The sequence below is a fragment of the Aegilops tauschii genome, unplaced genomic scaffold (assembly GCF_002575655.3).
Source record: "Aegilops tauschii subsp. strangulata cultivar AL8/78 unplaced genomic scaffold, Aet v6.0 ptg000651l_obj, whole genome shotgun sequence".
Lineage (NCBI taxonomy): Eukaryota > Viridiplantae > Streptophyta > Magnoliopsida > Poales > Poaceae > Aegilops > Aegilops tauschii.
Genome location: NW_027332886.1, coordinates 7,501 through 20,267, shown reverse-complemented (window position 1 = coordinate 20,267; position 12,767 = coordinate 7,501). Strand labels below are relative to the sequence as shown.

Here is a 12,767-nt window from a genome sequence, read left to right as displayed (position 1 = left end):
CGGCCTGTGAGAACGCTCGTCATAGCGTTGCGCCATAATTTTGTGATGGGTCTTTCGTTTTAAAAATAGGAGTTTTTCGGGTCTAGTTTACCGGTCCGTCAATAAATGCGTATGAAAAGTGAAATAGTTGATGTGATGGATGTGCCCGGTATCGATCAATGAAACATCGGCTCGACGCAGGATTTCAATAGAACGAAAAACATCGTAAGTAGTAGAGGGATAGGTACTTATTCCCGGCCAGCGGTATCATTGCTGCTCCCCGCCTAATGCGGATCATTGTGCAATGCTTATGTGAAATCTCAATCCAAAACTTCTTCGTTTCGTTGGAAAAACCAACGCCGACGTCAAGATCAGTCTCCTTTCCTTTCAAAAGTGAGCGAGCAGAGCTGAAAAAGATGGAGTTACCTGGAGATGAGATTTCTTTCTACGGATATGAAGGATAGAAATATGCTATTTGCTGCTATTCCATCTATTTGTGCATCAAGTCCGAAGAAGATCTCAATCTATAATGAAGAAATGATAGTAGCTCGTTGTTTTATAGGCTTTCTCATATTCAGTCGGAAGAGTTTAGGTAAGACTTTCAAAGAAACTCTCGACGGGAGAATCGAGTCTATTCAGGAAGAATTGCTGCAATTCTTCAATCCTAACGAAGTAATTCCGGAGGAATCCAATGAACAACAACGATTACTTAGGATCAGCTTGCGAATTTGCAGCACCGTAGTAGAATCATTACCAACGGCACGCTGTGCGCCTAAGTGCGAAAAGACAGTGCAAGCTTTGTTATGCCGAAACCTAAATGTAAAGTCAGCAACACTTCTAAATGCCACTTCTTCCCGCCGCATCCGTCTTCAGGACGATATAGTCACAGGTTTTCACTTTTCAGTGAGTGAAAGATTTGTATCCGGGTCTACGTTCAAAGCTTCTACCATAGACCTAATTCGAGAAGGCTTGATAGTCCTAAGAAAGGTGAGGGTGGGGGGTTCTATTTAGGAAGAATAAGAAGAATCTCATTCATGTGTTCATGCTAACAGAAGAGCGGATCCAATACACATAAGACTTTTTTTCAGGAAATTCCTAATGTAAATGATGAATTTGGGATGTCATGCCCCACAAGTTAGTTGCCCAAGCGCTCCCTAGGAGGGCAGTCTACCACAAGATAGAGTTTGAGCCTGGAGCCAAAGCCCCAACCCCTCCATTTTAGGTTTTTATCAGGAAAGAATTTCAGGAAGTCATATCGGCCAGATAAGCCTCTGACGGCTCCATATTGATTTTTCCCCAGTTTTCTTTCAGAAGAAGCGGGAGCCATTTTGCATTGAAACTCGGTATCAGCAGAGTCATCTCCTGAGAAAGACTTCTTTCTTATTTATACAAGATTTCAGAGAACATAGTGAAGCCCTCAAAGCGCTAACAAAGTCGTAAGTAGAGAAGTTTTCCAAAAAGATACCTCGTTTTTCCATTAAGTGTGCGTTGTCTGATGAAGAATAACGGGGGAGCCAACTCAATAACCTAGCGGAGGAACCGTCCGGACTTGAAACAGCGGATGCAACCCTTGCATTTCGTTCTTTTGTTCTTTACTCTATTTTCGCTTTGGCACTCACTTCCTTTGGAATAAGGGCATTTTTCTTCTCTACTCGTTCCGTTGACCATCAAACAGTTTCTTAATTATGTTATGTCAAATGATGGGAAAAAGGAAGGAGTAATCAAAAAAGACTAGAACTACCCGATCCGTTGAAATACGATACGAAGGAAACGGACTTCAATCCCTCATTCTTATTGTTTGTTCTTCTGATCCCCTTGTTTTTCACTCGCTTAATTCGGAAGAGGAAAACGACAGCAGCTAAAGTGAGAAATAAACAACTGCTCGGAAAGCTTCGGTTTGAGCGTTGGTTTTGATGACAGTGAAGAAAGCTCGCCCAAAAGACGTACGTGGAACCAATGATACCAAAAAAAGAATCAAATATGAGGAGAACTGGGTGCATTGGTAAACGGCTCCGCCATAGCTTGTACGACTTCTGAATCCTATTAATGGCGCTCTCCGAATAAATAAGTAGATACAGGCGGACTACATACACGTGCTCTCCGAGTAGGGAAAGTGAGAAATCTACGGTCTTCCATCCGCGGATGTGACAAATCCAATCCAATTTGGTCTTGTCCCGTGGCTCGGACCCGGTCGCGTAAATGCAGCTACCACTACGACGGGATACTCTAGTTATTTACTCTGTTTCAATCCCTATTTGGCCATTCAACAGTAGCGTACGGCCTTTGGAAAGCATCTCTTCCTAGAGGGGACTCCCGCTTGTGATCTTCTTCCTTGGGTCGGAGAAAATAGAACTTACCAATTGGAAATGGAAATGCCGAATGAATTGAACCAAACTACGGAAACTGTGGTTGAGCTTGCCTGTCATCAACGAAGGATGGTTGTGAAGTTGGTGGAAGAAAGCAAACCAATGAATGCAGCTAGTCACCCCGAAAGGCGAGCCCATGTCTTTTGAGAAACTGACACAACCTGTTGTGTTGACTTATCTTATACTAAGGGTCCGTCCCAGCCAACAAGGGATTTCTCATAATTCTAGGATGAAACAGCATCATATCTCAGCTTGATTATGAGAGAGATTGAAGTGAAAGAACCCGGTTTCAGAGCGTGGAAACGGAAAAGAATGAGGTGAAAGGGCCGACCCATGCGGCCCACTTAGAATGTGCTTTGACTTCCCCAGGTTGTACAATAGCACTATTTTCTGGACCCAAGTTCGAAAGGATTAGGGCACTGGATTGAAGAATAGCTCAGTCCGATAGAAACTTAGGTTGGGCTGGCGGAGGGATGAGTGGAGCTTCTGTATGACATGTACTGGTGTTTCATTAGTCCCTTGATCGGGTACCCGAAGCTCGCTTTGAGGAAGCAGTGCCATTTGGTTCTTCCTTCTTTCACGTCCATCCGCGAATGATTTGAGAATTCTTTTCATCACTGTTTGGATCGCAGACTTGACCGTTGTCTATAGAAAGAAAGTGCTCACTCGTTTTCTGTTTGTTTTCATGTGCGCATACACTCAGCCTAATTTAGTAAGTGTGAAGTGGAAGGGCGAGTACGGGTGAAAGCCCACTACCTTCCGGATAAAAGATATGCTCGATTTATAGATAGCTTTGCTTCACTATATAGCGTGGGACGAATTGATAAGCTCTGAATGCAGGAAGGGAAACCTTAGAGCTTTCTTCGCTTATCTTCCCAAGCAGACCATATGATTCTCATTATTCTATTTCTCTGTCTTTCCAACCAGCATTCCCGCTTATTCTGATTGGAGTGATGTGTGGTACCGGGGATAATGCAATTGATGGTGCTTGTGGCCCCACGGAATGACCGTATAAAAGGAAATAGGCAGCAAGGGAGTTGGGTAGACTAAAGATACTGCCTTTAGCCCTCTGCGGCCTTTTTTTTGAAGTCGAGTCGTAAGGAAAGATCGATAGGATTTGGTCCATTTGGTGTCCTTCCAGACGGAGAAGCGAGAACCCTTTCTGCTTTGACCGCTTGCCCTCCTGGCACAGATGTGGAAAAGGTCTCAGTTGCGGAATCAAATATGAATGAAGTTAGAACAATCAGCGTAAGCTCTTTCTCTAGGGCCACTATCAATAATGACAAGAACTCTTACCAACTAGCTTAACGCATCCGGTCTCCTTCTCCTTCGTACCCCTAGCGGATATGAATAATAGGAAGAAACAGGTCCTTTCTAAAGGCGGGCATTAGACCAGAGTTTCGTGAGCCGGAGAAGATCGATAAAGCTTAGAACTTGCTCGTTTGCAGGAGGAGGCGGTGGTATGACTCCGTCCGTTGAACGAGCATTTCGTGCCACCTGTTCGGCGTCCACATCCACTACCATTTTCTGATCCCAGTATCTATAGCAAAATCGCTATTTGCCTCACTCTATAGAAGGCCTCCCGTATGTAAGATCACCAACCAAGTTCCTTTCTTCTTTTGTTTGTGCCATCTTTACCAACTTCTACTTCTTGGCTGGCTTGATGCTTACAGGTCTTGCCTCTGCTGATACTGGTCATGGGGACAAGAACTCCGTGGGAAGAGAGCAGATACCAATCCTAAACAACCCTTAGAATGGCCTCATCCAAACGGATGATTGTCATTGATAAGACGGGCAGGTGGTATGTTGATACTGAGCCGCTTCCCCTGTAGTTGTTAGCTCGTTCTTGACAAATCCGATCGGGTCTTCATAATCTGGAGTAAAAGGATTCGAACCTTTGCATGCCGATACCAAAAACCGATGCCTTACCACTTGGCTATACTCCAAACAAACGGTAGGTTCCTGGAGAACCGTGGAAACTAGTTAGTTCAAATCGAACTCAAAAGCAATGCGCATTATCTACGCCTTTTTTTGATTCACCAAGACCCGGCTGATACAAACGAATAGTGGGAGTTCTTTCTTACGAATATAAATGGAGGAAATATCCCTAGTACCTTTGTCCTCTGCAAAGATCATAAGATCAGATGGAGTTGGATTGATTTCTCGCATCTACTAGATCAGAGATCAGAGTCAGGGGAGCTCTCGTAAGTGAGCCTAAGTAAGTAGTGTGGTTCGAGCGGATCAGTCACCGCTGAGTTCTGCTTTCCTCGCAGAGTTGGTTTTAGCCGGAACCGCGCTCTTGCCTTCTTCTTGTGCCCCTTGATTATTGATCTGAATTCAAGTTAGATTAGAGAATACCGGTGCCTTTTGATCCACCCTTAGGTTTGAAAACTGTGGAGGTTCAGTTACAAAATGCAGTTTATGAGGCTGCTTTGTATGCCAGTGTGCAGGAAGGAGAGTTGGAAGATATACCTAGATCCCCCAATAGAGAAAAGAGCGAGCAGGTTACCTACTCTTGTGGTGGATGGCGGCACTAGAAGTTGATGCTTTTTATGGACGGACATAGAAATTCGATTTCCAATAGAGCTGCAAACGCTACTGTAAGCCGAAGACGAATGCTGGCCAAAAGTAAGCAAAGCAGGAGAGGCGTCGTTTCCTTCAGTTGGTCAACCAACAGGTCTCCTCACTCTAGCATTTCTTCTTTGTTCGGTCGCAAGGCAGGGAAATGGAGGATTTGTTTCTGCTCTGTCCTTTACCGCATCGATGGATTCAATTTCAGTGGATAGAGCTCAACCTGTTGCCATCGTCATTTCAATCACAATTCACTTGGTAGGTAGACGCTTGTTCCGACCTCCATAGTGGCACTTTGACCTTTTCTCAACAACATCTACTTCTAATCTGCTTGAACGGCCCTCTTGTCATTTGACCCAGAATTGAACGAGATGACACCCACCAATATCTTCCAACACAGGATCTCCCTTACAGGGCCGTCCTTCTCTCTTTCTTCCCAAGAACATCGGGGGTCTGTTCTCTGAACGAGTCAGCACCAGCCCCGTTACCAATACGGGGATCTCGGCCATGAGAACTTGTAGAACTTGTCTCTTGAATTGCATCCCCCCCTAGGCCGACCAGCTAAGTAGGACCCACTTAGCAAAACAGGTCTATAGGGCGCTAGGGAAGGGGTATAGAATGGTACTTGAATCTATCTATAGACATAGGATCCCCCAGCCACTGGAATCCATTGGTTTCTGTCTCAATTCGTCATTTGAACTGAAACTAACCACGAAGGGAAAAGAAAAGAAGGATTCTAGTTTGCCACTACTTGGACTCAACTTGGACTTTCGGAGGAGAAAACCATTTCCATTAATATATGACTCAGTCATAGCCAAGAGATCATCATTCTAATAACAAGGATCTAGTTTATATATCTCGAATTGGGTTCCATAAGATGCCAAAATAGTGGAAGTACCATCACGTCTACCTAAAGCAAATGGTTTCTATAGATTGAGAAATGGTTTCTATAGAATGAGATATAGTCGAATGTACCTTGAATACTTCACGTGCATTCTTCGCTTATAAATTTAGCCAAGATCCAAACATCTCAATCTCTTCATACGTTCTTCCTGTTGAACTCTTCTTTTCGCTCAACAAATGCAAGTTCGTCAGGGTTTGGTTACTAGTTTTCTTGGAAGGGTTTTCTCCCTTGATCTTTTCCCTTGTTTTATGATTGGAATGAAAGTAGGATTGTTTATCCAATCCAAACTATTTATTGAGGGAAAGTAAGATCAATAGTTGGCCCTATTGTCTGTGCTCTGTTCTGTTAAGGATTTCTGTATTGGAAACATAGGCATCCTGCTATTCCCTGCTCTAGTTTCAGTTCAGTCATAAACCTATTGCCCGGGTCCTTTGATACTTGATTTCCTGGGTCAACGGTACCTAGATTCCCCTTTGGCTTGATCTTACCTTGGATTTCTGATTGGAATACAGATTGGATAAACAAGAGGAACTTGGAAAAGAGGGTTGGCCAAAGCATAACGATAGTGCATTCAATCGATTCCACTCTAGTTTTTCATATCTTTTCCCTCAATAAATAGTTTATATATGAAAGAAAGTGCCAACTTATTGTTCTTGGAATGCTGATTTCCATGGATTTCTTCTTGGCATATCCCCCCTGATTTGATGACCTGGCTAAAACACCTATTCCTTTTTTCTGGAATTGCTGCCGAAAGCCTGTTTGCAGCATCCATAGCAATACGTGTTAGTACTCAATTTCTTTGATTTTCATTTGATGAAGTGAAGACACTTATCTATATACCATTTATAGAGTGGTAGAGTAATCTTGCAATGCGGCATGAATTGGATGACTTAATAGTTTTCTGCAGTTTAGTACTAACATGCCTGTGTGGTGAACTAACTACCTTGGGAAGCAACAAATATGCCCCCAATCACGCTGCCTATGTGAACAAATTCTAAAACTTTGCATAAGCAGCTTAATTAAGTAGAAAAACCTAATCGATAGCCTACTACTTATACTTCTTACTTTCACTTTGATTTATACTTTGACTTTCGATACCTCTCCCCTAGTGTACTCGAGAGCTTGAAGGGGAAGACAGACTAGAAGACTTCCACACCATAACTTCCTTCCTTGGCTGACTGCCTGGCCTTCAAGAAACTCGAAAAACTGTAATAACTCACTTCACTATGATAACTATCTTTCGAACAGGACTACTACTTAAAGGCTAAAAAGACCTACCGCGACTGGCTCACTTGCTTGAAGGACTAATGAAAACACGTCGAACTAGCTAAAAGGACGTAAGCTAACAGCGAAACTCAAACAAAAACGGATGCTGACTCCGATATAGATATTGAGGATTTTCTACAAGCCGCCGCCTCACCCTGCTCGCTTACTTCCCACATGCTTGCTTAACTCACTATCTTTTGGGGTAATACACTGTCTAGATAGGAAAGAGATAAATGAAAGAAAAAGAAGATAGAAATGAATTGATAGAGTCAGATGATGTCACTAGCTTCAATGAAAGGACTAACGAGAACTTTGAAAGTTCTTCCTATCAGCATTAGTCAGCTTTCGAGTCCTTCAAGCGAGTGCCGCAGGGAAAGGAAGAGTATTTCATCATGGCCATTTATTAGGACTACTTGGATAAGTTAGGACAGTTTCTCTAAGGCCAGCTGTTGAGTTAGTCGGTTCATAGGTTGTCGTAAAATATGGGTGTAGGAAGCCTGGACTCTGATTACCGATTATGAAAGCGAGGACTCTTTTTCTCTCTCCCCATTAACGGAAAACTATCTTAACCTCCTTCAGCAAGTTCGTTATCTACAAGTAAGTTAGAGAATTCCTGTTGTCAAGCTAGTTATCTTATACAAGACTTTTCTATAAGGCCTGCAAGCAGGTTCAGGTGGAAGCAGGAAAGTAACACCACCTGGTTTTAGACCGGGTGTAACTCTTTCTCTTTTGCCCTTTATGCCAGCCTGTTCCCTAAGTAGGATAAGTTCATTGTGTTATTACAGGTAGTATTGCTCTCAAAGCTAGGAAGGAAAGGTAAGGAGCAAGCTTATTTACTAAGATCCTAGCGAGTGGAATACTTTGAACGAGCAGGGGAGCGAGCGGAGTACTTTACGCAAGTAGTGGTTTACCAGGAACTCGTATAAGAGCTAGTCATATAGTCCTTGAAGCATTATTCCTTTTATCGGTAGGGCTGTTAGCAAGGAGTTTGAAGCTTGAGTACTTTCAGCTTTCCTGTTTTAGCTAGGAATGAAGTTGGTTCAGAGGTGTCAAGTAGAGAGGTTAGATCTTCTCTTCCTTCTCATACTGCGAGTAATATCTCTACTACACTTTCCACTTTATGTTGATCAGTTTGAGCATGAGCAGCTCGTTCAGGAGCAGCCGCCCGTGGAACTCTTGTTTTGAGGAAGCAATGAACATTGTCTTTTTCCATTCTCAATAAATGAGGAAGGAGGGGTGAGGTCCTCACTTGCGAGTGAGGCAAGGCTTTCTTTTATAATACATCCTACCCGATTTTGGTTGACGATTGCGTTCTATTCCAATTATTCACTTGTTTTTCTTGTCACTGTGGCGAGACCAGATGAGAGAGAGAACTATTTTCCATTTCCAGACAGACCCCGAGCCGAGGTTGGAACAATTCTTTATTTTCTTGTTGGTTCCTTCTTTATTATTTATTCCAAGTTTTTCTCTTCCATTCGGTTCATTAGCTTTAGGAAAAATAGAAGCTGCGGAAATGCTCGCTTCTAAAAGGCTTAAAGGCTCTGATCAAGGCAATGAACATTTTGCACTTGGAAACTAATAAGAAAGGAATTCAAATCATAGTTCAATACAGACTTTTTCTCTTTTAAGAAGGGTGAAACTTTCCTTCCAATACTTGTGCGCTCTACCCATCTCTACTGAACAAACCCACTACACATCGAGTGGCAGGGTATGTGTGTAGGCCTTTTCAAGGACATTCGAAACAACATGTCGATAAATTGCTATAGAAAGTGGGGCTAGATCGAGAGTTCTGACCTTTTCGTGGGTTGGGTGATCTTCAAACTCTTGTTTTTCTAGCGAAAGAACGCCCTTCTGAGCGATGATCTCCTACAAGCGAGTATAGTAAGGTTGACTTCAATTGAGACAGAAATGTCACTGGTCAGCTCCTTAGCGTGACAATTAACACCACTTTCTTATTACCTAAGAGATTAGATAAGGGAAGAAGGCAGGCCAAAGCTTATAGATTCGGAGATCGTACTTCTAACGCTTTGTCTGAGTCAGTCCTACGACCCCTTCCGGCTGAGACACGAATCCTAGCCTATCTGAGTCGCAGAATGAAGGGCTCTTCAGAAGGCGCCACCCAAGTCTCCTTTGATACTTCGGAGTCAGGAATTTTTTTTCCAAGGAAGGCGGATTTTCTGCGTTCCGCAGCACGAACAGGGTGTACAGAAGATCGATGTGCCATCTTTCTAACCACCTTCATTTGTTGTATGATCAGTAGGGAAGGGAGCCTTTGATAAAGGGACCCCCAACCAAGAAATCTACTGTCTCAGAGCGACAGTCAAGCTCGTATCGCGGAACTAGAACATTTCTTTGATTGATAGGTCAGATAGGAAGCAGGCAAGCAAACCAAGTTATAGGTTTGGAAGTTAGAACTCGGAAAGGTTGTCCTGTGACTACCTTTGAAGTCTTTGGGTAGGACATCAGGCTAAGGTCTTATGATGAGCCACGCGCATATGAGGTTTACTGCAGCCCTAAAGCTCTGTCCCCTATCCTACCACTAGATCTCCTATGCCGGAACATGAACAGAGAAAGCTGTGAGTGTAGTCTTAGGAACGAACCCGGGGTTGCTCTCGCAAAAAGATTGTACTAAAGAAAGCTAGAAAGCTCAATTCCAAGCTTTAAACCTCTGGTCCACGGGTCGGTGAACGAATGGGTTTTGGGAAATAGAGAACATGGACTCGATTGAACAAAGGTGGCACCGGAATGAATAGCCCACTTGTTTCGGGCAAGAATGAATGGGACTGATCGACTCGAGTTACCGAGCGACCTCCACTCTTCGACTCGAGCTTTCGCTTCTGCTTTTCTCTTGTTTTGATTTATTAGCTTTTTAGGGAAAGAAGAGGGTATGAAATACAACTATGTCTACGAGTGCCGCGAATGAACCTTCGGTTCTTCCCAAGAACAAGGAGACACGAACTAAATAACTCGTATCAGGCTACGGGAATAGTGAACGGGAAGAAGGAACTAGTGAGGCTTTCGTTGGTCAAACAATATGCCCTCCTCACTTGAGGAGAGTGAAGGTCATGACTTATTGAAGCAGAACGTCAATTGGCCAAGAGAAGGGGAACTCCTTTCGTCGGTCACTATTGAATTGCCTATCTAACAGTGGAGCGAAGCGGAACGTTGAACGGGAAACTCGTGTCGTCGGTTATCCAATTTCCCTCCTTTCTGTTTCGACAAAGAAAACGTTTAGGTATCGGTAATAGGATTCCCACTATGATTTGCAGAAAAAGATAGATTCTATAATAATCCATAAATAATATATAGAATCAGGCTCCGTAATCAAGTGCTCGCTGTGAGAAGAAGATCTACAGGCATGTACCCATTTCTCCCTGCAAAATAAGTTTGAACCCGAGTGAGTATGGACCATACGCTCATCTTTCTTCTCAATCTACACCTCGTTCCGCGAGAGACCTATCCTCGTTTCGAAATAAAGGACCGTAGTGAGGATCGATCCCGGATAAGCGAGTCAGTGTAGGGACAGAGGCTGATGATTCTAAAGGTGATTTCTAACTACAAGATGACTTTATTTGAAAACGGAATCCAAATATCAACAAAAAGATGAATGGAAAGTCTTGTCGATATGAATTGATCTTCAACCCAATGACAATGCTTCGATTTCGATCTTGACTTCTTTCTTGGATGCCTGAAGTTTGTGTTCGCATTTCATCAAAGGAAAAGTGGGCTGTACCCACATGAAGAAAAGAGTTGCTCGTGTAAAAGCAATATCTTCTATTTGACTTATCTAGCCGTGTCTTGTCTTGCACATACTCGGCTCGGTGAATGGTTCATCTTCGATTGGCATGGTCCTTTGGATGTAAGAGATCTCGTTTGCTGGCCGGGCCCTTCCATGAGTTTAGATCTCTATGTATGAATCTCTTATGAAATCCCATACTTTTTATCATTTCAGAACGATCAGCATACTGTGTGACTTCTGCGTGACAGTTCTTGCATTTCGTTTGTTGCTTTGCATGAACATTTAGATATTGGAAAGCGAACTCCCTGAATTAGGAATTTCATAGATAGAGAAGGACGGGCAAAAAGAGAGAGACTGACTAACTACCCGGATCAATGCTGATTGACGACTGAATAAATAGCCGGAAGCAACAACTGCACGAGAGAGAAAGAGCGGATCCAACTAAGGAAATGCAGTACCTGTTCTGTCGGAGCTAATCATGCAAAGCTAGCGTAGCGCCAGCCGTCGAAGTGAATGAATTCGAAAGAACGCAGAAGTAAGGAAATGAGACGACTCTTTCTTGAACAATTTCATAAGCAGATCTTCCCCTCCACACCAATCACGAGTTTTTTTTTATTCCTCTCGTATATCGTCGTCACGCCCTTAATGATAGGTTTTGAAAAAGATTTTTCATGTCATTCCCATTTAGGTTCGATTCGGATCCCTCTGTTGTTTCCCTTTCCTCCCGAACCTTTTCCTCGAAATGATAAAGAATCTGGTACACTCGAATTGTATTATTTAAGTGCTTATTGCTTGCCAAAAATCCTACTTCTACAATTGGTAGGTCACCGGGTTATTCAAATAAGTCGTGTTTTCTGTGCTTTTCCCATGTTACAACTTCCGTACCAATTCGATCGATCCGGAATGGATCGGTTAAACATTCTATTAGGGAGCCCGGTCTTGACTCTTCTGTGTGGTATTCATTCTCGTTCGGCTCTTGGAATCACATCCAGCAGTGGTTGGAACAGCTCGCAAAATCCAACCACTTCACCTACTTTATTGCCCCCAACCGTTTCCCGTACCTCTATAGAAACAGAAGGGTTTCATGTTCTTTCATCGATTGGGTATTCCTCTCCTTTTGTATCTCTTTATCCAATTTCGGTCTCGATTAGTTCACAAGATTGAATGGCCAAGTCATGGAAAAGCCGTTATTCGATTGTTTTAAAAGAATGTTGAGCCGGGCCCGGGTATGTAAGTTCAGCGATGTACAAACAAGGATTTATTTTACTTCCGCACCTAGGTTGGGGGGTTCTATTTAGGAAGAATAAGGAAGAGGAATAGAATCTCATTCATGTGTTCATGCTAACAGAAGAGCGGATCCAATACACATAAGGCATCGGTTGTTCTTAACAGCGATGGCTATTCATTTAAGTCTTCGGGTAGCACCACCAGATCTTCAACAAGGTGGAAATTCTCGTATTTCGTATGTACATGTTCCTGCGGCTCGGATGAGTATAGTTATTTATATCGCGACAGCTATAAACAGTTCCTTGTTCCCATTAACAAAACATCCCCTTTTTCTTCGCTCTTCCGGAACCGGTACAGAAATTGGTGCTTTTTCTACTTTGTTTACGTTAGTGACTGGGGGGTTTCGGGGAAGGCCTATGTGGGGTACCTTTCGGGTGTGGGATGCTCGTTTAACTTCTGTATTCATCTTGTTCCTTATTTACCTGGGTGCACTGCGTTTTCAAAAGCTTCCTGTCGAACCGGCTCCTATTTCAATCCGTGCTGGACCGATCGATATACCAATAATAAAGTCTCCAGTCAACTGGTGGAATACATCGCATCAACCTGGGAGCATTAGCCGATCTGGTACATCAATACATGTTCCTATGCCCATTCCAATCTTGTCTAACTTTGCTAACTTCCCCTTCTCTACCCGTATCTTGTTCGTTCTGGAAAC

General features: G+C 43.2%; 1 protein-coding gene across 1 annotated transcript in view; it reads left to right on the top strand.

Annotated features, from left to right (window-relative positions):
• LOC141033089 (uncharacterized) overlaps positions 1 to 12,767 on the top strand; it is a 92,687-nt gene that overhangs the window by 75,339 nt on the left and 4,581 nt on the right. Inside the window, exon 1 of the mRNA XM_073506263.1 lies at positions 1 to 12,767. This exon is cut by the window's left edge and continues 75,339 nt beyond it; it is cut by the window's right edge and continues 4,581 nt beyond it. The gene's annotated coding sequence lies outside the window, so the exon portion shown is untranslated.